The 21,811-nt window shown below is 33.0% G+C and overlaps 1 protein-coding gene across 1 annotated transcript in view; it reads left to right on the top strand.

The window, feature by feature from the left end:
* Positions 1 to 1,344: 1,344 nt before the first annotated feature.
* The window catches only part of LOC108903845 (myosin-G heavy chain-like), a gene marked incomplete at its 3' end in the record, with an annotated part of 78,304 nt that continues 57,837 nt past the window's right edge, over positions 1,345 to 21,811 (top strand). Inside the window, exon 1 of the mRNA XM_018706161.1 lies at positions 1,345 to 1,699. The remainder of the gene's footprint in view (positions 1,700 to 21,811) is intronic.

Here is a 21,811-nt window from a genome sequence, read left to right as displayed (position 1 = left end):
CAATTGCATCGTGTTCATGCCGACATGTTCGTAAAACTTACATGTCACTTGGATAGTCCAACGCCTCTTCAATTAAAGTTAGCAGATGTAATGTGGTCTATTTTGTCAACCTAAATCTGCGGAAAAAAGTCATATTGTCTAGATTATGAAATAGATCATTTCTGATTGTCTGGGAAATCCAAAGTCTATAATTTCGTGAATATCAAAATCATCCCATACATCAAAGTCAGAATCTGAATCAATTTCAAAGTGCTCAATGATGTCTTAACACCACTCACTCCACAGGAAAAAGGAAGAAATATCTATTTAAAAAAATTATAACCAGCAGCTAATTACTATCAATAGTGTCAATTCATGTTTTCTCATTAATCCAAGTTTCAGCGGTCAAATTTGAGGGTTTAAATTAATCCTAGATTAATGCATAGATTTGAAACGGTGCAAACAAAATGTTATATTTTAATCCAAATTCAGACTTAATCCTGGATCGCGGCGTCCTTTTATTTGCGAAATGTGATTATTGTGCAATCTTTAGTTCTCTACCAACTTTAACAAAAATTAGAGGCACTTTGCTTAGGGCAAATGTTACATTTTCAAATTTTTTGTATGCCCTACAAGTTTTTTACATGTTTGATTACTGCCCGTGGCTTGCCAAGATAAGCAAAACTTTTTATCAGGAATACTTAACTTTTTCTCGAAAAATCAACAATAAAACAAATTACAAGAACGCGGTACCTCGTCTTGGGACACACTGTATTGTTCCGATTTTGTCTATTCATTCATATGAACTTTGTTCCATTTTTTTCTTTGTTAAAATGTTCCAAGTGCTTCAAGAACCAATAAAATGACGTAAAACGCGATTAATACAAAATATATTGCAGCGCAAATTTTATTTCTCGTGGAACATCAATAATTACTTCATAGTTTTAATAAGCGAGCATAAATCTAAACCGAACGTCCCGTTTGGCACCGATACACATACAAATCCAGAAAGAGTTCATAAATATCGTAAATAACACATACATATGATTAATTAGTTTCGGACACCTCGTAGATATCGGCGTAATATATTTATAAGTAATAAATAAGGCTTCTAAATACTAGAGGCCGATCCCTGAGTATTTTTATTCAACCAGTCGCCCCATTCAAAGGATGCGAAGCGGTCGCAATACTAACTCCTAATTTTTTACACGGACAAACGCTTTGTACGAGATTGTACCCTATTCACCAAATCAACCAATCTAAATTCTCCAATTTACTGAAATTTTTTACGCCGTGGTGGGGGAACGCTACGAGAGGGAGTCACGTAAAATTCGTATACTGTTCTGCCTCAGTCGATCTCACGACTTCATAGAGCGCTCGGCGAGAGCGTACCAACCCTATTTTTCAACCCCCATTTGGTTTATTTACAACTTTTTTTTGCTTTACTGACTCCTGGGAAGTGTGCGCGGGTCCCTCACCGTCGCCGCAGCCTTGAGGAAGACAATTGACTATCTGTTCCACCGGAGTGCGCTTGATTTCGAGTTTTCTTTTTTTGAAGCAGTGGCGTTCCGTTTTCGCTTTATTTGACGTTTTAGTGTGAATGTGCCCGAAGATTTCAGACTGCCTTTTTGTTCGCTCGTTGGAGGTTTGTGCGTGGTGTCGAGGTAACTCTTTCGCGCAAGTCGAGATGACGTGAAAAGTCTTGTCGGATTTCGAAAAGGTAATGAGAGACGCAACCCTACTAGTCGTAAAAATAAGACCATTACTTTACTGTTTTTATATTAATTTTGCCCATGAAAGTGTCAAAAAGCACTCTTATTGTTATATCTTTTATTTTCACTATTTATTTTCACTATCATGTGCTGGTTGTTTTTTGTTCGTCTAAAATACTATGAATTTAACGAAAAATCGTGCGAGAAAAACCATCTGTGGATCTGTGTTGCAGAATTTGCGGTAAAGTTTCTGAATCTATGCGAAGTTGGCGTAAATTAACGAAGAAAATATCAAAAAAACACTCAGTTACTTTTGAACATAAACTGGAGCATCCGCAGAAGTCTCCTCTTCTTCTTCTTCAAATATGAAAATAATAACGAACGTGTAATGCAAATTTCAAGTGAAATGGAAGAAATAAATGCTCCGCTTCCCATGAAACTGGTTACTGTAATTACTTTATTCGTCTTTCTCTCATTAACGGACTGATTTTGCTTTATTGCGAACATTTTTTTTAATGCGTGCTATATTGTACTAAAATAAAATGATTTTTATGATAAATACAATAAAAACGGACTGCCAACTGTCAATGAATCTGTTTCACATACTTTGCGATAAAGTTTTTGATTCTACATACAGTTAGGGATCTATTAAACGAATAACGCATTCATTTCCGATAACAAAACTGGAACATTCGCTGGAACCTCTTCTTCTTCTTCTAATGCCTGTAGAATAACGAACATCTATTTCAGATCGTGTGGTTCGGATATTAAACTATGCCCTGAAGCATTAAGTCACTTCGAGAGCTTTATTTTGTAAAAAAACTAGAAGTTTCTAGTAAAATCGGAGAAGGAAAATACTGTTGATTATAGAACTCGTCATTGTAGTCACTTTAATGTTCTTCAAAGTTTATTCTGCTAAAAATTGCTATGTATAGGTATTATACTACAACATTTTATTGAAATTTCCCAATATTTCCCAATGATACATGTGTATAGAATGCAATAACAAATTTCTAACGTAAGTAGATCCAATTTGGCAAAACTAGTTCGGTTCATATAAAGTTGTGATTAATTATTAAGTTACGTGTATAATTAGGTTGAAAATTGTTTTTCTAGGTAAAAACCAATTATAAAAACATGCGCGATCATCAAGTCGGTGATATTTTTCCTTTATTATTTAAACAATTGCGAAATATCTTTTTAAACAATTAAATTTTTCGCATACGTCGCCGGTTGCTCGACGAATTGATGAAACAACAATTTTGTGAAAGTCCTTTCAATTGTTCTAAAACACACAATCAGCATACTTGATTATCAAAACCGAATTAAATCACATACTTGGATAAACGTGCGAAGAGCATAAATTAAACGCTGTTTGTCGATGAAATAAAGGAAATTAGCACTAATATATCCTGTAACAGTTAATCGGTAATGCAAATTCGGTAGTTATGTTCTAAAATTGGGCTAATAGGAAGTGGAAGTAGCACACGCTAGTAAAACGAGAAGCCATGGTCCCGCCCGGTCCTGAATCCAACAGATTTCGTGTTTCTCCGCGCAGTTGCTGCTTTCTCGGTGCAGCCGATGCCCGTCATGTTTTTCATATATCTATTAAGTGCTAATAAATGCGTTTGAATAGAAAAATGTACATTCTTGAGCTGGTATTGTACACCAAGGCGAAATGTATATATGTAAATAGTAATTGTTTCCTTGCCTACACAGAAAATTTAAATAAAATGAAAATGTATTGCAGGGATCGGCCACTATTATGAAATAAATAATTGTTTTACTAAATTACAGTGTAGATTACTTTTAACGATCGTACCTTTTCGTGAATGCAATAATTACCAATCCGAAGTATAACGTTTGTTCTATCTGTGCTTACATTCTCGTTTAGCGGGTAATGGTTGTGCAAATAGGTCGGAATTTGGTTATTTTTACGAAACGGCGCGCTAATCAAATATTTGCTTCTGAATTTTAAGTGAAAACAACATTTTAATTCGCCGCTATCCTCAAATAAAGAAGCCCTAAAAGCGCCGCTCTTATCGTCGCGTCGTAAATCCCAAAATGTGATCCTAATCTATGAAATTAAGCAATAAAATTTAAATTAATTTTTAATTCTTGCTCAAACTTAGTTACTCAAACATAATAGAATAAAGCTAAGTAAATAGAACGGCTTCAAACATTTCCACCGGATTTTCGGAACATCAGTGAAATTTTGAACCCGTAAACGTTTGCAACTCTTTTATTGTTTCGACAGTTCTAGTTTAGAGCTATTCTTTATGCCCCTGCCCAAACATAGTTCAAATTTTCCCACTGTACAATTTCATTAAACTCATAAATACATAATTAAAACTTTTTCGCGGTATTTCTGCACCTCAGTGAAATTTTGAAACGGTAACTTTGTAGCTTTTTTATTGTGTCGATAAATACTGATTTACAGTTATTCTTTGCGACCTAGCTCAAGAATAATTACACAAACGCAAGACAATATTACTTTTTCAAGCTTTCCTGCCATTTTAGGGAGCCTCAAAGAGCTTTCATAGCTTTTTTATTAATTCGGAATTCAAATGGATACTAATTTAGAGCAACTATTGCTCATTAAACCCAATACATAACTAATACTCCGCAATATTTTGGAAACCTTAGTGAAATCTTGAAGCTCTAAACTTTTACAACATTTTTAGATACTAATTTAAAGCTATTGTTTGTGCAGACAGTCAGAAATAATTTCATAAAAACCAGTAAATAAAACGGCTTCAAACTTTCATACCATTATTTAGGGAATCTAAGGGACCCTTTGCAGCTCTTTTATTACTTCGAAAGAATACTAATTTAGAGCTATTTTACGTATAGATCTTAAAATAGTTTCAGACAAATTTTCAAAACTTCAGCGAAATTTTAAATTCTTAATTTAGAACTATTTTTTGCGCCTCAAGGAGCTTTATATATTACCTCGAAATTCCAATTTAAAATAATATCAATAAACTCAGTACAAAATTAAAATTTTCCGCGGTATTTCTAACCCTCAGTGAAATTCTGAAACGGTAAACTTTGCAGCTTTTTTATTGTGCCGATAATTAAGAATAAATACTAATTTAGAGCTATTCTTTGCAACCCAGCTCAAAAATAATTACATAAAAGCAGGAAAATAAAACTTCTTCAACCTTTCCTTCCATTTTTAGGAACCTAAACTTCTTTTCTAAAGTTTTATAACATATTTAGGTACTAATTTAAAGCTATTCTTGGTGCACAGAGTCAGAAATAATGTTATAAAAACTAGTAAATAAAACGGCTTTAAACTTTCATACCATATTTAGGGATCTAAGGGATCTTTTGCAGCTTTTTTATTACTTCGAAAGAATACTAATTTAGAGCTATTTTACGTACAGATCTTAAAATAGTTTCAGAAAAATGTTCAAATACCTGTCTGTTATTTTAGAGCTATTTCCTGCATTTAGGAGCTATTCTGTCTTTCAAAACCTCGAAGAAATGTGTTTACTTTGACAAATCCTAATCGATGATGCCGATTTAAAGCTATTCCAATTTCCGCTTCTGTATAAATATCCCACATCTGCATACGAGCGCCGATAACTCTCCAGTTGATATTGCCAACTTGTAAGGTTATCTATATATATTCAGGAAGGGTAGCATGGAAACGGGAATCATTTCTATATTATTGGTCGGCATTTTGTGAATAAGTGCTGTATATTCTCTGTCCGTAGCTGCCCGTCATATGAAACACAGACATCAAAAGGCAGAAGGTGTGTCGATTTGCATATTTTTATTATGTGTTTCGTATAGATCGTTGAGATCAGAGCGCATTTTTATATTTCTTGCGGTATTACCTTCGTGTTACACCCCACTGCACATTTTGGACTGTTTTGCTAAAGGTCAATCAAATTACCTCACTACTAATAAGCTTAGAATGTTAAAAATGCAATGCAATATCAAATTTAATTTATGAACCTACTGCTGTTAAAGATTACGCATTGTCCGTAGCGTAACAAAACTATACTTTGTTTCAAAATAAGTTTTCTCTACTTCTTTAACTTTCGCGACATTTTGGAAATTACATTAAATGAATGGGAATTATTGAGAATCTAAATCACCAAAGTATTCGATAATTACTTTGAAAAATATGTAAGTACATCATTATTATTATTTTTAGTCCATTTTACGAACTAGATATCCCTCACAACATTCATTTCTAAAAGAATTTGTTGAAAAAATAATTTTACGTTATATTTACTGTATTGTATCACGTAATTTGTTATAAAACTATAATTGTACATTACGCACTCTTATTACGCATAACAACTTGTGCAAGTTAGTGAAATCAAATTCTGTTTCTTTACCATATTTTTGTTGTTAATATCACTAATTTATAATTAGATAGTATAAATTATAATTTGGTATTAGTATCACAGAATAAGCAGCTTCAGAATGTACAATATTAGTTGCAAGAACATTATGCGTAATGTACTTTTCAACATTTCTGCGTATTATCCTTAAATTAACTGATTTAGTAAGACAACTTTTTTGTCGGGGTCAAAGCTATTTATGTTACATACAAAATCTTTTAGTTAGGATAATAAATAATTGTATCTAATTACTTATTTTTCATTAATATTGAAATAATTATCGAGTTTAATCCTTTTATTTATTCTTAATGACATTTATGCACTTTAAACAACGAACATTCAATTATTTTCCAACGACTACTTGATTCTTCCACTGCTAATGAAATTTTTAGGTGGTATTTCTTCTGAGACTCTTTAGGCCGATATTGCTTATTACTTTTAAACGGGAAATAATACCTACAAACAAATGTCTAATAAAAGTTTGTTATTTATTTAAATTTTTTGTATCCTCACAGTAGTTCCATACTATCGAGTTTGAGACACATTGTACATTACGCACTATTATGTACTTACGCACCGAAAATTTACAAGTTAGTGGATTAAAATGCCGTTTTTTGTATGTGACATATTAGAATAAGTAAATTATACAATCTTAGAACTTTTTTAAGTATTATTTAAGTCAGTTATGTTCAAAACCAAAGTCGGGTCACGATGGAAGAGTAACATATGCACTGCAAGCAGAGAGCCGCAGTGCCCGTAAGTAGGTATATTTATTAATGAGAGGCAGTCGTTTTGCCCAAAGTTTCTGCGGGCATTTATCATGTCGCGAGGCATTTCCATTTATCTGAAACGCTGGCCGAGCGTGTGTTTGTAAGAATTACCATTTTAATTAAGTAACCCGCTATAAATTGGAAATTAAACGTCGATTCGCATTTTCAAACATCGAGAACCCCACCTCTTACATCGGAATTATTCCTTTAATACGGGAATTATGAAAAACAGTTCGGTTCGTCCCCGCGATCCCCAACCAGTTTGTCCTGGTGAAAAGAAACAAAAAAATTAAACCAATATGAATATGACTTAAAAATTTTTAATATCAAGTTCTGATTTATTTGACCAACTGTCATGTACAGCGGTACAAACAAGTTTTGGTAGTGTTTCTTTAAAAACGCACCAAATATCGAGGCGTCCGACCTACCGCTCGTTCCGAATATATTCAAATTTAAATCTGGGGACGGCGAATTTGCATACGCGCATCTGTGTAAGTACACAACCCTTGAAAATATAAAATTATCCCTTTCAAATCACCGAAATGAAATATAGAACGTTTCTTGCCCTTCTTTATGCTTTTAATGGATTTTATCACCCTTTTGTTGGGTCTTTAATTTGGAAAAACTACATGCAGGCCTTTTGTTCTCGCTTGGCATATGCACATCGTCATCTATGTAAAAAATTATCTGTCCGTTGATCTCTGAACGCTAACCATTTGATTTTTTTTGTTTATTTCAGTTTGTTTTCATCGTATTTGTTGCTTTCTGACTTTAATTAAACTTTACCTACTTTACCGACTACAGCTATGGATTTTTTGGATAATAATCCCAAAAAAATTGGAATGTATAAATTAATAGTCTGCAAAAAAATATAATTACGTTATTTAAGACGTCAGTATATTGTTATTTGTACAAAAAACCTCAATAATTGAATATATTATTTGATGTAACGGCTGTGTAACCTTGCTAAGAGCATTTAAAAAGGACAATACTTTTTTACTACGTCTGTTTATGGTAAACGGTACAATATTTATAAACGATATACAGGGTGATTCGCATAAGAACCTACGCAGAGCAGGGAGCATGTAGGGGAGTCCAAGATTTGGTGATTTAACAGAACTTACCTTTATACTAACCTGCACCTCCCAAAAGTAATAGGCCTTGAAATTGGGGTACTTGAACTTAGAAAAACCAAATTTGGTACAATATCTGATTTAGAACATCAATATCTAGTAGCTTCTCATTTCAACGTCTTACAATAAGACGAGGACAATAAAAAATACTCGTTCAGAAGAAGCCTCAACAGTCCTGTTGAGGCTTCTTCTGAACGAGTATTTTTTAACTAACCAATCCTGAAATTTTTTGGACATAATTTGGGATCATCCTGTATATGTAGCCATTAATTTTTTGAAAATATCTACCAATTTCAGTTCTCTTAAAATACATTTGACATATTTTTATAATAGTATAATGTTTTAATTTTCTGGATTATTCGAATAATTCGAATATTTGACTACATACCATACCATTTGACTAATTTCGAGCATTATTTGTATTATTCAAATAGTGTAAATATTCGAATAATTCAAATAATCCGAATAATTCAAATAATTTGAACATTCGGATAATTCGACAGGTTATAGAAATTGTACAAAAGTGTCTAACAGTATTACTAAAATGAGGGGTAGACTTCAATTTTCAACGAAGAATTAATTTATGCCTGAGAGAAAACGGTGATCACTTTGAACAATTTCTATAACTTGTCAGTGCAAATTGTATGTTGTTTCTGCTGTTTAAGTTGTTTCTTTTTCTATTAAATTATTCTTATTCCAACTTTTCAATTTTCGATGATTTTAAATAAGACAGCTGCAATAAGTATTATTAGTTACTCGTGTTTTTGTTGAAAACGACTGAGTTTTGTCACAACTAACAAGAGTAAGAAAAGTTTTAGAATTAAATTCCCCATAAAATAAAGTAATAATTTTTTAAGTCCGCCAATGGGTTAAAAAGTACTCACATCACATTTTAATGATGCATCATCCCTTATCAACCCTTTAGAATGCTTCAATTGAACTCTACTTACTGTGGATTAATACTCTTGGTACACTCACACCATGTACCAAATTTGGTTTTTCCAAGTTTAAGTATAAGAACACCCTGTATATAAATATACAATTCAATCAATTTACATTTTACATTACGCGTCGTTTGGGCACTTTTCTATACTTACGCACTAATAACGCTGTGTCAAATATATTGCAGTAAAGGAACTGTACATAAGTATTAAAGACATCTAATAAAAATACTGAATGGTGTGTGTAATGTACATTACGCGCACTTCTTTACTTACGCAGGCGCGTAAAGTATTTTTTTCAATATTAAAACATAATGATACTAAATAATGTGTGCAATGTAGTCGTTTTGTTTTATGAGTAAAGTAATTTTAACATGCGTCTCCTGAACTTTAGACAGATTTAAAGAAACAAAATTCTATAGTTCTGTGACTTTATTTTTAGGACTTTAATTTAAAAACTTAATTACATTACGCAGTTTATTTATTTTAAAAGTTATTTACTCGATATAATTCAAACTGTTTGTACTTATTTCTGTAAATCAGCAATTTTCTTGTAGGCACCGATTAGCCTTATCACACCCACGCCCAAGAATACGGATGTGTGTATCATAATTTTGATAATAAATTCGTTAAATTATATGTTTTTAATTGAGGCCTAATTTATAAACGAGCGAAACAGAGAGCAGTGGGAACACCGAGAACCGTCACTTCCTTGGAATAACAAACGAAAAGCACTTACCTAAGACGTAGATAAAAAGGTTTCAGATTAACTTTAATTCCAAATAAACCGTAGAGTCACTTAAAATTTTAATTACGCCTTTTCACGCCGGAAAAAAAAAGTTATTTTGTATTTTTATCGAACGCCTTTCGAGCCTTTAAATGTGTATTTTATAACCCCAAATGAGGTTATTTTATTGACTCACTAAATATAGCAATAAAACCAAAAGTTTAATGCATTTTTTAAAAAAATATACGGGAATATAAAAAGGCTTATCTCAATAGTGTCGATGGCTTAAAATTCCTCAAGTTAGTTTGAAACTTTTAAGAACATGTTAAACAACTCGAAAAATAAAAAGACAAATGAAGAACTGCTTTGGATTTAACCTAAAACGTTTGTAGGAGGCTGTGCAGGTTTCATTTTTGTTTTTCCTCTTTTTACGGTCAGCTGTCTTTACTTTATTCGCCTTCTTGATTTCCCATTTTAATTCACCAACTTAATTTATTCCGTTGAATAATATATAATGCAATTCCGAGGCGCATGTAACTTGATTATAATTTTTATATGCGGACTAATTTTGAAATAATTAATAATTGTTAATTGTGTGTTGTTTCACACTCTCATTATCATTAATTAGATTTGAAATTGACTAGAACTTCTCTCAAAATTTAGGATCGCTCTAGTAATTAAATATATTTTAGACAAAATTGTGAAATTTGTGAATTGCAGTGTGTTTAATTTGAAATTAAAGGAAATATATTTGTTCGTAGTGACGTGATGTTGAGATAATTAGACTCCTTTTCAAAACGAAAATGGTCATTACTGACCAATAGACAGTACTGACAAAAGACAGAAAAAAAAGCGCCGCAGGCAAAAATTTTTAAATTTTCAAGGTCAAACGACTGAATGAATCTGGAAATTTTTAGTTGCATAAAAAACTGATGTTCACGAACAGGATTTTCATTAAGATTTTATAAAAAATAATACGTAACTATTTGTTCACTCTCAAATAATAAATAGGAATAATTTTCCACGTCATTTTTTATTATGGAGATCTTCGCCAATAGACCTACTATAACCGTAAAAATATTAAAATATTAAATTATTACTAATAAATAACTTTAAAAATCGTATTTACAATAGTAACAGAAAAAAAACAAAGTGATATATTTACCTAATGATTATAACAAAATTGTTACTATTTGGTTTATGAATTAAAAAATATGAAAAAATATGAAAACAAATTTTCATAAGGTAGCCAGCCAACTTATCTATTTACATATAAGTAAAACAACGCCGACAGCTTTTCGTTTGCCTACACTTTTAACAAAATATCTTAAAAACATAGTGAATATTTTTATAAAACAGGGTAAAATTGTTCTCTGTGCAAAATATCAAGTTCGTTTTTCATCCTATCTATTTCAAAAACGCTTGGATACATACATAAATATTCAAACGATTTTTCGGGAAATTTGTTTGCATATTCGGGAAATTTTGAGAAATCTATTAAAGCAAAAAAAATGTAAATCATGTAAATTCCAAAAACGAGTAGATACTTAATTAAGGGGAAATATATTTCGAAAATATTTCTAATTCGTCGCAATCTTTGCCCTGTTTACTTGATAGTCTAGTAATATTTTTCGCATACCTAATTAAAAATATTTGCAAATGTCTTCGTTTCTTAATTTAGAAATTGTTTGACTAGCAATTTTAATTTGTTAAGAACAGTAGTTTACGTCTTGAAAAAATTGTTTCAAGAGTTAAAACAATATTGTGAGATAGATTCATTATTAGTTACCTATATGGATATTTGATAATATAATAAGTATCTATTAAATTACGTTAAACTTAGTCTTACTTTGTTTTGTTGTAAGGAAGTTGTTTTTATTTACTTTAAATTAATACCTGCCTTGTCCTTATAATAATAATATCTCTACTCCTCATTCTAATTACGAGAATTAGCCCAGAAGTCGGAGACTTGTGCGGGAGAGGAGGCGGCATATTATTATTACGCAGGCCGCATTTGCGCCCAGGAACGACTTATGTTGGTAGGCCCTAACCACCATTCTGTGCAGGAATGAGGGAAACCTGGAAAACCTCATTAATTAGGGGGGTGGTCAAATGCCAACCGGTGTCAATCTCTCACATTGACCCAAGCCAACATTCTTCCACCCTACCATACCTGCACAGAGGGCGCCAATCCTCCGTACAAGTATAGATAATCTACGGTCACCGGCCGCGGGATTCGAAACCCGGGCAGTTCGACACATCGATTTAAATACTGACGCCTTAAACCGTGCGGCTATCGACCGATATTTATCGACCGATTATCCTTAAAACTTTCGTACTATCCCTCACACTGACATGAAACAGTACCCGCGTACTATGCGACGCGTCGATTAACCGCGAATTGAAACTATAAGCAGCTTTGAGCGGGCCTCAGTTCCCTCCTAAATCACGTTATTTTAACCGCCTCGCTTAGAGGGGGAACTGTAGCACATTGTAGGCAAGCGTGACGCACTACAAGCAAAGAATTTCTGGCGTCATTGTGGCCCTACTTTACAAATTATTGCGTAGAGTAATACTTAAACATCCCGTAAATATTGAAACATTGTTCATTTATTCACAACAAAGCTTTTAATTAAAGTAGAAATAAACCATTAAAGCAATTTTTTTTCAGAAAAAATATCCGACAAGTTCGACGCCGTGACATTTTAAATTTGCTTATTGTAAGTCGTTTCCTTCAAGCTCTTGGAACGTGGGTAGGAATTTGAATATCGGACATTAAAAACTGTGTTACCAATTATAATAGTGAATATTTTATTGATATTTACGTGCACGTTCATTGAAACGCTGAAAAACCAGCTTTTCTATTCGGTCCCGAGAAAGATGTGGGCCGACACGTTGACAAACGGTATAAAAAATAGTTTTTGCGATAAGATTTAAGAAACGTTGATTTGTAATAATTAATTCTTGACTTTCTTCATCGAGAAGAATGGTGTCTATTATAGAAATGCTTAGTGAACGCAATTCTGAGTTAGCAATTAAAAGGTACGCACGAAGCAAAAGAAAATAATAATGCGACCAGATTTTTGCACATAAAATAGTTTTAAGCATTTAATTTGAGTACAATGTAGCATTTCAGAGGTATGAAAAAGCAATGTCGTATATATCCTGAGGAATTAAAACGTATAAGGTATAAAATAGAGTGGATAGGTATAATAAAACTTGGCTAGTAACATTAAATCATATTTTCAATAAAACTATTTTTTCTTCGGGTCGCAATGTTGGAAATTTATTACTTAGAACCTATAAAGTTTTATACTTTCAAAATGATTGTAAATTTTAAATACAATAAAATATTATTTTAATCTCGGACACGATCGTTTTATGGCGTTGAGTGGATTTTCAGTTGCTGGTCCTCAAATTGGCTGTGAAATCGTATATTTTCTTCAATTAAACAGTCCATTTGGGAAGTATTCCACTAACATGGCCAACAGACCGTGTCATTGACGCAATAAAGCGTATGCAGCGGTCAATTAAGCTTTTCCAAAAATTGGAAATAATAGACAGCTGTACCGTACGCTGGCATAATATAATTTTAATGTTCTCTTTTTTAGAAACAGCCGTACAGAGTACAGGAGGCAAATTTCTTCTTTCACTCATAAAATATTTTCTTGAAACTTCCTTTAATTTTTTTTTACTATTGACTGGTCTAGAGTACATTTTGTTGAGGATTACAACGATTTGTTGATGCATAATGAAATTCTGAATTGGTTGCTTCAACAAATCCACCACACTACTTGTCAAATATTCGTCCAACACAAATATGTCAAATATTTGCACATTATTTGTCAAAGACCTATGCACGATGTTACATTTATAGTTGTCCCCACGTCAACCGCTTGTGTATAATTAATTGCAATTTTTTACGAATTTAGAGAAACTAGGAATTCCATTCTTTGAAAATGAACCCTGCTGATGTCGTTGCAGCAGATATTACGTACATTTGTACATCTTTTGTGATTCTTTGACAAGTACAGACATACTTTACTTTACTTTACTACAAGCTTTTAATTCATTTTTTCTAGACTCTGTTCGTGAAAGCTGTAAGTCGGATGTAAATCCTAACAATTATCTTTTTTCCTCAGACAGGGTGGCTGAATCTTTGACGTTGTTACCACTTTCTCACGAGGAAATGGTCGAGGTGATAAATAGTGTTTCTATCAAGGATTCAGGAGGTTTTGATGGTATTCCTTGTTCTATCCTTAAGCATGTGGTTCATGATATAAAGGAACCTCTTACTAAACTTGTAAATAGCTCTTTTGAACAGGGTTCATTTCCACCTATTTTAAAACAGAGTTTGATCGTCCCTATTTATAAAAAAGGGGATAGTGATAAGATTTCGAATTATAGAGGTATCTCTTTGGTATCGGTGTTTGCAAAGATATATGAGAAGGCTTTTGCAGAAAATCTAAAGTTTTTCTTGAGTGAGCACAAGTTGATTAGTAATTTCCAGTTTGGTTTTCGAGCTGGTTACTCAACGTTGGATGCTTTATTGACAATTTATAAACACATTTTGGAAAGTTTTGAGTCCAAGCAGAGATCGGCTTGTTTCTATTTTGATTTAACTCGGGCTTTTGATACCGTAAACCATGACTTACTTCTGATAAAGCTTGAACATTATGGGGTCAGGGGTACTCCCCTTGAGTGGTTGAGATCTTATTTGTCAAATCGACAGCAGAAAGTTATCGTCAAGGGTCCTGTTGGCCATTCTACATCGAGCAACAGAGTGGTTCCCTTGGGTGTTCCTCAGGGTAGCATTTTGGGACCTATTTTGTTTATCATTTTTATAAACGACCTAGGCAACTGTTTTTATCCGAATCAGGCTTCTCTCTATGCAGATGATTCCACTGTGGCTTTTCGGGCAAACAGCGTTGATCAGTTGGCTCGTGAGGGTGGGAATTGTATTGATATAATGAAAAAATATTGTGTGGCAAATGGACTGTCTCTAAACTGCGCGAAAACTGTAATGATTTCTTTTTCAATTCATGACCCTAATAATAGTTTATATGTTGCCTTAAATGGAAGATCTCTTAGGGATAATGATTGTGTGAAGTCTCTGGGAGTCACATTTGACAGATGTCTAAACTGGCAGGCTCACATGGTGAACTTGTGTAAGGGGCTATCCAAACATAACTTTGTCATGTGGACGCTGAGGGAGTTTGTGAGTCTTGACATACTGAAGTTATATTACTACGGACAGGTTTACCCTATCCTAAGCTATTGTATCCTCTGTTGGGGTAATGGTTCGGGTATTGACAATTTAATGATTGCGCAAAAACGAATCATTCGAACTATGCTGTTTAAAACAAGGCGTCATTCTTGTCGCCAATTATTTAAAGACTTGGGAATCTTGACCGCAGTCTCAATGTATATTTTAGAGTGCGCGATGTATGTCAGGGTTCACAGGTCTGAATTTACGCAGTTCGCGGATAGACATTTGGCGTTTGACCTCAGAGATAGGCATGCTGTCGTGGTACCTAGACACAGATTGGCAAAGTCAGCTAATGGTCCTTTTATTATGGCACCTAAAATATATAACCACCTTCCAGTTAATATAAGAAATATTCAGAGCATCCCGTCCTTCAAAAAGTCGTGTAGAGTGTTACTTTTGACAAAATCGTTCTACACGGTGCGTGAGTTTTTTGAGTGTAGTTCTCTTTGATTGTTGTTTGTTATCTTGCATTGAGCAAATTGACTTTATAGTCAATGATTGTGTCATTGTTATTTATTTGTTATATATTTGTATAAATTCTTATTGTGAATTTTATTGTATTTACTTGACGTTTTCCATGCATTGTATTATGTCTCAGGAGAAATAAAGCATATTATTATTATTATTATTATTATTATTACTTTCGAATGTACCGATATGCAGCATCCACACGATATGGCATTTATTCACATTTGACAAATATTTGGCAAGGGACTTCATTATCTAAATCCGGTAGATAATACAAAGTACTTTTCATATTAGAATATTAAAATTGAATACTAGTCGACTTTAACAACTAAAAATATTTCTTTGTTTATTAGAAAGGAAAGAATTTCGTTGACACACAGATCATTTTAGAATAATATTTTCTTTTAACTTATTGTGTACAAAGATTTATTAATATGTTCATCAATAATATGGAAGCACCAGAAATTAAAAATGGTTCATTAGATGACAAAAATTTATTATTCTTAACGGCCAACTAGTTTTCTTTTTCTCGGGCATTGTATCTCGCTCAAAATTACAAAAGGTCCTAGAAAATATGTTCATTAAATTTCGGTGCTAAATGCAAATCCTCAAAAGCAAAGTACAAATAGACTAAACATTGCGCGACACCTCATCCTTCGATGAAAATAGATAGGCAAATAAATTATCATACTTAAAAAATGGAGTACAATACACTGACATAAGTGGACTAAAAAGTCGTGCTAAAGGAAAAGTCTTATACGAAAAAGTTATATTTTTACGTTTTATTTTCTCTGGAACGGTTCTGTTCGTGTACTGTACGATGAGTTACGTGATGTAGACCAGCCGCGTAAACAAATTGCCGTTGAAAGATGGAAAGGTACTTCTCAATTTTTGTGAAATTTTTCGATGCAAAAGTACAAACTAAGAAAAATAGATATTTAAAAAAACTGATATTTTCTGGTTATAATAATTAATAGTAATTACTATCTTAAATGTATTGTTGTTACTGTAAGAGTTCGCAAACAAAACCACATCCGTAAGCATCTGTAGTTGCCAACTGCGTGCACTAAACAAGCTCCATTAAAATATGAAACAAAATGAAATCAAACTTACCATTTCTAGAGAAAATGTTGAAATTGATCCCCATTAGTGCGGATACAGGCATGGTACCGACGCACCCAATTTTGGCGCATATTTTCCCAAATTCTAAGTATTCCCCAAATTGTGTCAGCAGCTTCAAGTATACGGTTTTGCAATTCTTCCACAGTAGCAATTGGAGTATTGTAAACCAATGACTTCAAGTGACTCCGAAGATAAAAGTCCATTGGAGTTAGATCGGGTGACCGAGGTGGCCACGGCACAGGACCAAAGCGTCCAATCCATTGCTGAAGAAACATTTCATGACTCGTTACTTCTCGAGTACTGTGTGGAGGAGTCCCATCTTGAAGGTAAAATATGCGTGCTCGAACTTGTAATGCCACATCGTCCAATAATTCAGGCAACCGGTTCTCCAAAAAGTCAGCATATGTTGGTCCATTTAATCGTGCTTCAAAGAAATAGGTACCCACAAGTACATCGCCTATTATGCCAGCCCAAACATTTACCGAGAACCGATGTTGGAAATAAGTTTCCCTAATCTTGTGGGGATTTTCATCGACCCATATGTGCATATTATGGAAATTCACTTCATCACGGGTAAATGTCACCTCATATGTTACACAAACATAAGCAGGAAAAGTCTACTTGATTGGCACATTGCCTAAAAACCATCTACAAAAACGCATTCGTTGATCACAATCCGGGGGTAAAATCTGTTGAACTGTTTGCAGGTGATAGGTGTGCAACAGCTGGCGCCTTAAGATGCGATGTACGGTACGAGATGAGGTTCCTACTTGCTGTGCGAGTCGTTGAGTACTAATTGTGGGGTCTTCGTCAAGATTTTCCAACACTGCATCTTCAACATTTAGGTTCACTTGCTGACCACGTCCTTCTCCTCGAGGAATAACACTTCCCGTATCTCGCAGCCGCTGAACGCAGTGTATGATTGTATTTGCACATGAGGGGTGACGTTGTGGCCCGGTACAACCTAGTTGCGGCGAGCGCATTTTCTCCGGCTGCACCATACACTAACACCATATCGACACGTTCGAAAATAGTAAATGCATTGTTTTTTCGATTCATTGCAAAACTAGTTTGTGCACAAACTAAAAAAATTAAGTAAAGTAAGAAATAAGAATCTCGTTTTTAATGTAATCGGCACGCTATTCTTACTTTTTACTTCTTTATAAAAATTTCACTGTCACTATAGTGGAATTATAACATAAAAACTTTTGTCTTGAATCTTTCCCTTTTTAACACTGATGGGTCGATGGACGATGCTTAATATTTAATAATTAAGTGAATAATTAATTCAATACAAATACAAAACCAGTTGACTGCACAAATTTTTTGACAATGTAACCTAACCTTCTTTTAGTATTACTAGCATTAGCTTATACAGACTTAAATTATAAGGTTGCATCTCGGGTCGCATAAAAACATTTCCAAAGTTTTTAATAAATAACACAGGGTTGGGGGTCACTCATTTTCGTTGAATAAATGAACTTTAATTTACAAATAAAAACACGAAGATAGAACTTTTTCGTATAAGAGTTTTCTATTGCAAATATCAGGAAGCTGTAGACGTACCCCAGGGAACAGTACTTGGGCCTGAGTTGTTTATTATTTACACAAATTCCTACTGCAATTTATGCGGATGATACTGGTCTTGTGTATGAAGAAACTAATGAACAGAAAAGGAAAGAAATAGAGGAAAAGCAATTATTTAATAACTTAAGAAAAATAATTCTTTAGAAAGCAAATAAGTAACATCATTACCCAAAACATATTGTTAATAAACTATTTTAAAATGAATACTATTCTGGGATTTTTTTGTTAACGATTATTCAACATTTAATAAACAAGTCCCAGACCCACCAAACCCTATATTATTGTAATTGGTGAAAATCTGTCTTTCCAAAAATGTTAAAATAAACAAGGCGGTTCATTTAAAAAATTGTCGACAACACCGTATTTTTAATAATAAAGTATAGAAGTTAGAAATTAAATTGAAAAGAAAAAAAACTTGTTAAAGGTATTTTTTAATCAAACTTATACACAGGTGCTCCACATTTGCCCTACCCTGTATATTGTGAACTATTAACCTTAAAAATATTGTTTTTTATCGGGTATAGCAACTGATGAGTAGTTACATGCATTGTATTAATTTTTCCAGTATAGTCACAAGAGAGAACTATTGACGGTCATTATTAACAATCTAACGATATTGTTCTAAATCTACGGCATACGTAGTGCTCGCATTGGCAATAAATACCACACGACACTTTTCATTGTGCTTAAAAACGACTTTATTGGCAATCGACATGCAATATCAATTGATATCTACTAACAATAAGCTACCACTCCACGTATGTGTCGCAATTTTTAAACAATTTAACGCTGGAATAATAAGACATAATCTAAATATTTTAATACGTATTAAATAAAATCACTTTATCGTGATTTATTTGACCTTTTCCTTAGAGGAATTAATTAATGCCGGTTATATTTTCTATGGTTATTAGGAGCCCATAACTCCTATTGTTACATTATTTATCGGTAAATAGAATAATAAAAATTCGTTAGATCCTAGATTGACACGTTGCGTCAATTCGCGGCAAGGCTATCCTGGAACAAGGAAAGGGCCGATTTAATCTAGGCCCCTTCGATTTAAATTCAAGAAAAAAAAACAAGTGGTGCTCGGAATATGTTCTACAAAGTTGCATGTTAGTGTATCAATCGATAACTAAATAATAACTGAATTAAGAGCGTACATTTTTTTCTTCAAAAGCTCGCTAAAGTGCAGACAAGCAGCGGTAGATTAAAAAAGATACACTTTAGTCTCTTGGTAGTTTACTTGGTGATTCTAAATTGTTTCATGTACAAAATATAGTGTGTATATCTTGGGACTAAAATGCTTTAAATCCATACAATTATAAGATGCATTTTAGTCTCCAGATTTAATGTCTCTCTGATATCATGCTATTAGACCTATAATATAGTTTTGAAGAAATTGAATTTTAGTTATTTGCTTTTCGCATACTGTCAAAGATAGTATGTGACAATAGGCATCATAAAACTAAAGTGTATGTTCTGTTATTCTGATGAAATTAAAATATACACTTTAGTTCCTTGGTATATTGCTGCTTCTAAATTATTTCATAGTCTGTATATCTTGGCACTAAAATGTTTTAAGATATGATACACTTTAGTCTCTTGTTAAACAATATAGGTACTATAATACTTCTTTAGCTTGTCCGCACATTTGCATCGTAGCATTGTTTGAAATGTAATTTGTAGAGATTTCACTTTATTTTGTCACTAAAAATTCACAGAATATCTTAGAGAACTATTATTAAGCGTTGTCCCAAAGTCGTTCCTGATTTGACATACTGCAACTGGATATTGCACGAAGTTGAAAGCTAAAATTGCAACGACTTGAAGCGAGTGTCAACAAAACGAGAAGTAAGCGTTTATTTTTTTAACCTGAAAGCCTCCTAATTTGCAAATTTCTAGTAATAAAATACTTTCATCGGACGCGTTTATGTGTGTTTTCCTCAAACTCAAACAAAAAAAAAGTACCATAAAGTCCCCCACAGCAAATACATATTAAATATGTAAGCAACATGCTTTCACAATTCTCTTCCGAAGCGTTAATTGCTACGACAATAATTTTAAAATATTCCGGCTTTAATTTTCCAAAAGAAACGTCATAAATCGTCATAAATGTTAAAATTATGGCGTATAAATAAACGGTTAGACAAACAGAGGCACAATATAGGAATTAATCATCGGGTGAGCGGCATATGGTTCTAAATATTTTATTTGCAAAAAATGTTTGCGTTGTATCAAGAAATCTGCTTGTAAACCTAAACCGTTTTACATATCCTAATTATACGACGAGGTTCTATAAAGTTCTTATTTGTTCAGCCTGTATTAAGTATGTATTAAAGATATTATCTCAAAATCAACACAATGAAACAACAGTAATTAGCTGAAAGTTCCTACAAATCCCGCATTATTATTTTACATCTGAGAAACGTGTCTCCTGGATACACAAATAACGGCTTATGTGTTTTTCTTTCAGCATAAAGGACTGTGCCTTTATTCTCTTGTACGTATTTTCCTTTGGATACACTTTAGTTCCTTAGTATGTATAATATACTATTATACACTATAGTATTATAAACACGAAGTAAAAAATGAAATTAAAAACCAAGTACTTTAAATATCAACACAGGCAGTGAAAGCCTTTTTAGTTCCACTTTAGTTCCTTGGTATATAATGTATTATAGTTTGCGAATTTAGTCGCCAGAAGATTAAAAACGATATCACCGCAATAAAGTAAAATGTTTAGCCCACAAGAGACTAAAGTGTTAATTCCACAAGAGAAATTTGTAATAATCAACCTTAAGGCTAAACACTTTAGTCCGACAGTATATGTATCTGTATACACCCTGTGGTGTGGCGTGTATAATCTATAAAAATTAAACTACAGCTTCCTGATGATATTTGTAATAGAAAAGTTGTTTAGTGCACGCAGTTGGCAACTACGGATGCTTACGGATCGGATGTTGTTTTGTTTGCGAAGTTTGCAGTAACAATAATGCATTTAAGGTAATAATTACTATTAATTATTATAATAAGAAAACAGTACGTAACTCATCGTACAGCATACGGACAGGACCGTTCCAGAGAAAATATTTTGATCTATAATTGAACTTTAATTTACGAAAAAAAAACGCAAAAATATAACTTTTTCGTATAAGACTTTTCTATTACAAATATCGTTAGGAAACTGTAGTTTAATTTTTATAAATTATACACGCCACACCCTGTATATTATAGTATTTGCACTATATATTTAATATATGATATAGCTATATAATTTAAATTATATTTGAAATAATTATTTTTGTACTTAGCTCCTCGGATATTATGACACTTTAGCTCCTGCAAAAATTTTCAAAACACACTTTAGTTTCTTGACATGTAACACGAAATTTCACTCTAATTTAAATCTCTGCTTTTGTAAAGTTAAGTGTTGTTCTTGCAGAATGCCAAACTAAAGCGTATTCCTAAGGATTAAATGCTAAAGTGCGTTTTAATACCTTGAGTAATCGTTTAAATCAAAGTAAAAGTAAAATGTTTAGTCCACATGATACAAATTAGTACCTTACGTATTAAGAGACTAAAGTGTCTCCTAATTCCAAGAGTGAAATCTACAACAATGGTCTGTAAGACTAAAATCCACTCTAGTCCCTTAATATCGGTATGTATTGTAGTATTTTGCACTGTATTTAATGTACTCGTATATGGATATCCGTATAAAATTACTACAGTAATGATTTGA

Source organism: Anoplophora glabripennis, unplaced genomic scaffold (genome assembly GCF_000390285.2).
Source record: "Anoplophora glabripennis isolate ALB-LARVAE unplaced genomic scaffold, Agla_2.0 scaffold49, whole genome shotgun sequence".
NCBI classification, from domain to species: Eukaryota; Metazoa; Arthropoda; class Insecta; order Coleoptera; family Cerambycidae; genus Anoplophora; species Anoplophora glabripennis.
The sequence above is the reverse complement of the archived record's forward strand: the minus strand, read 5'-3'. Positions and strand labels throughout refer to the sequence as shown.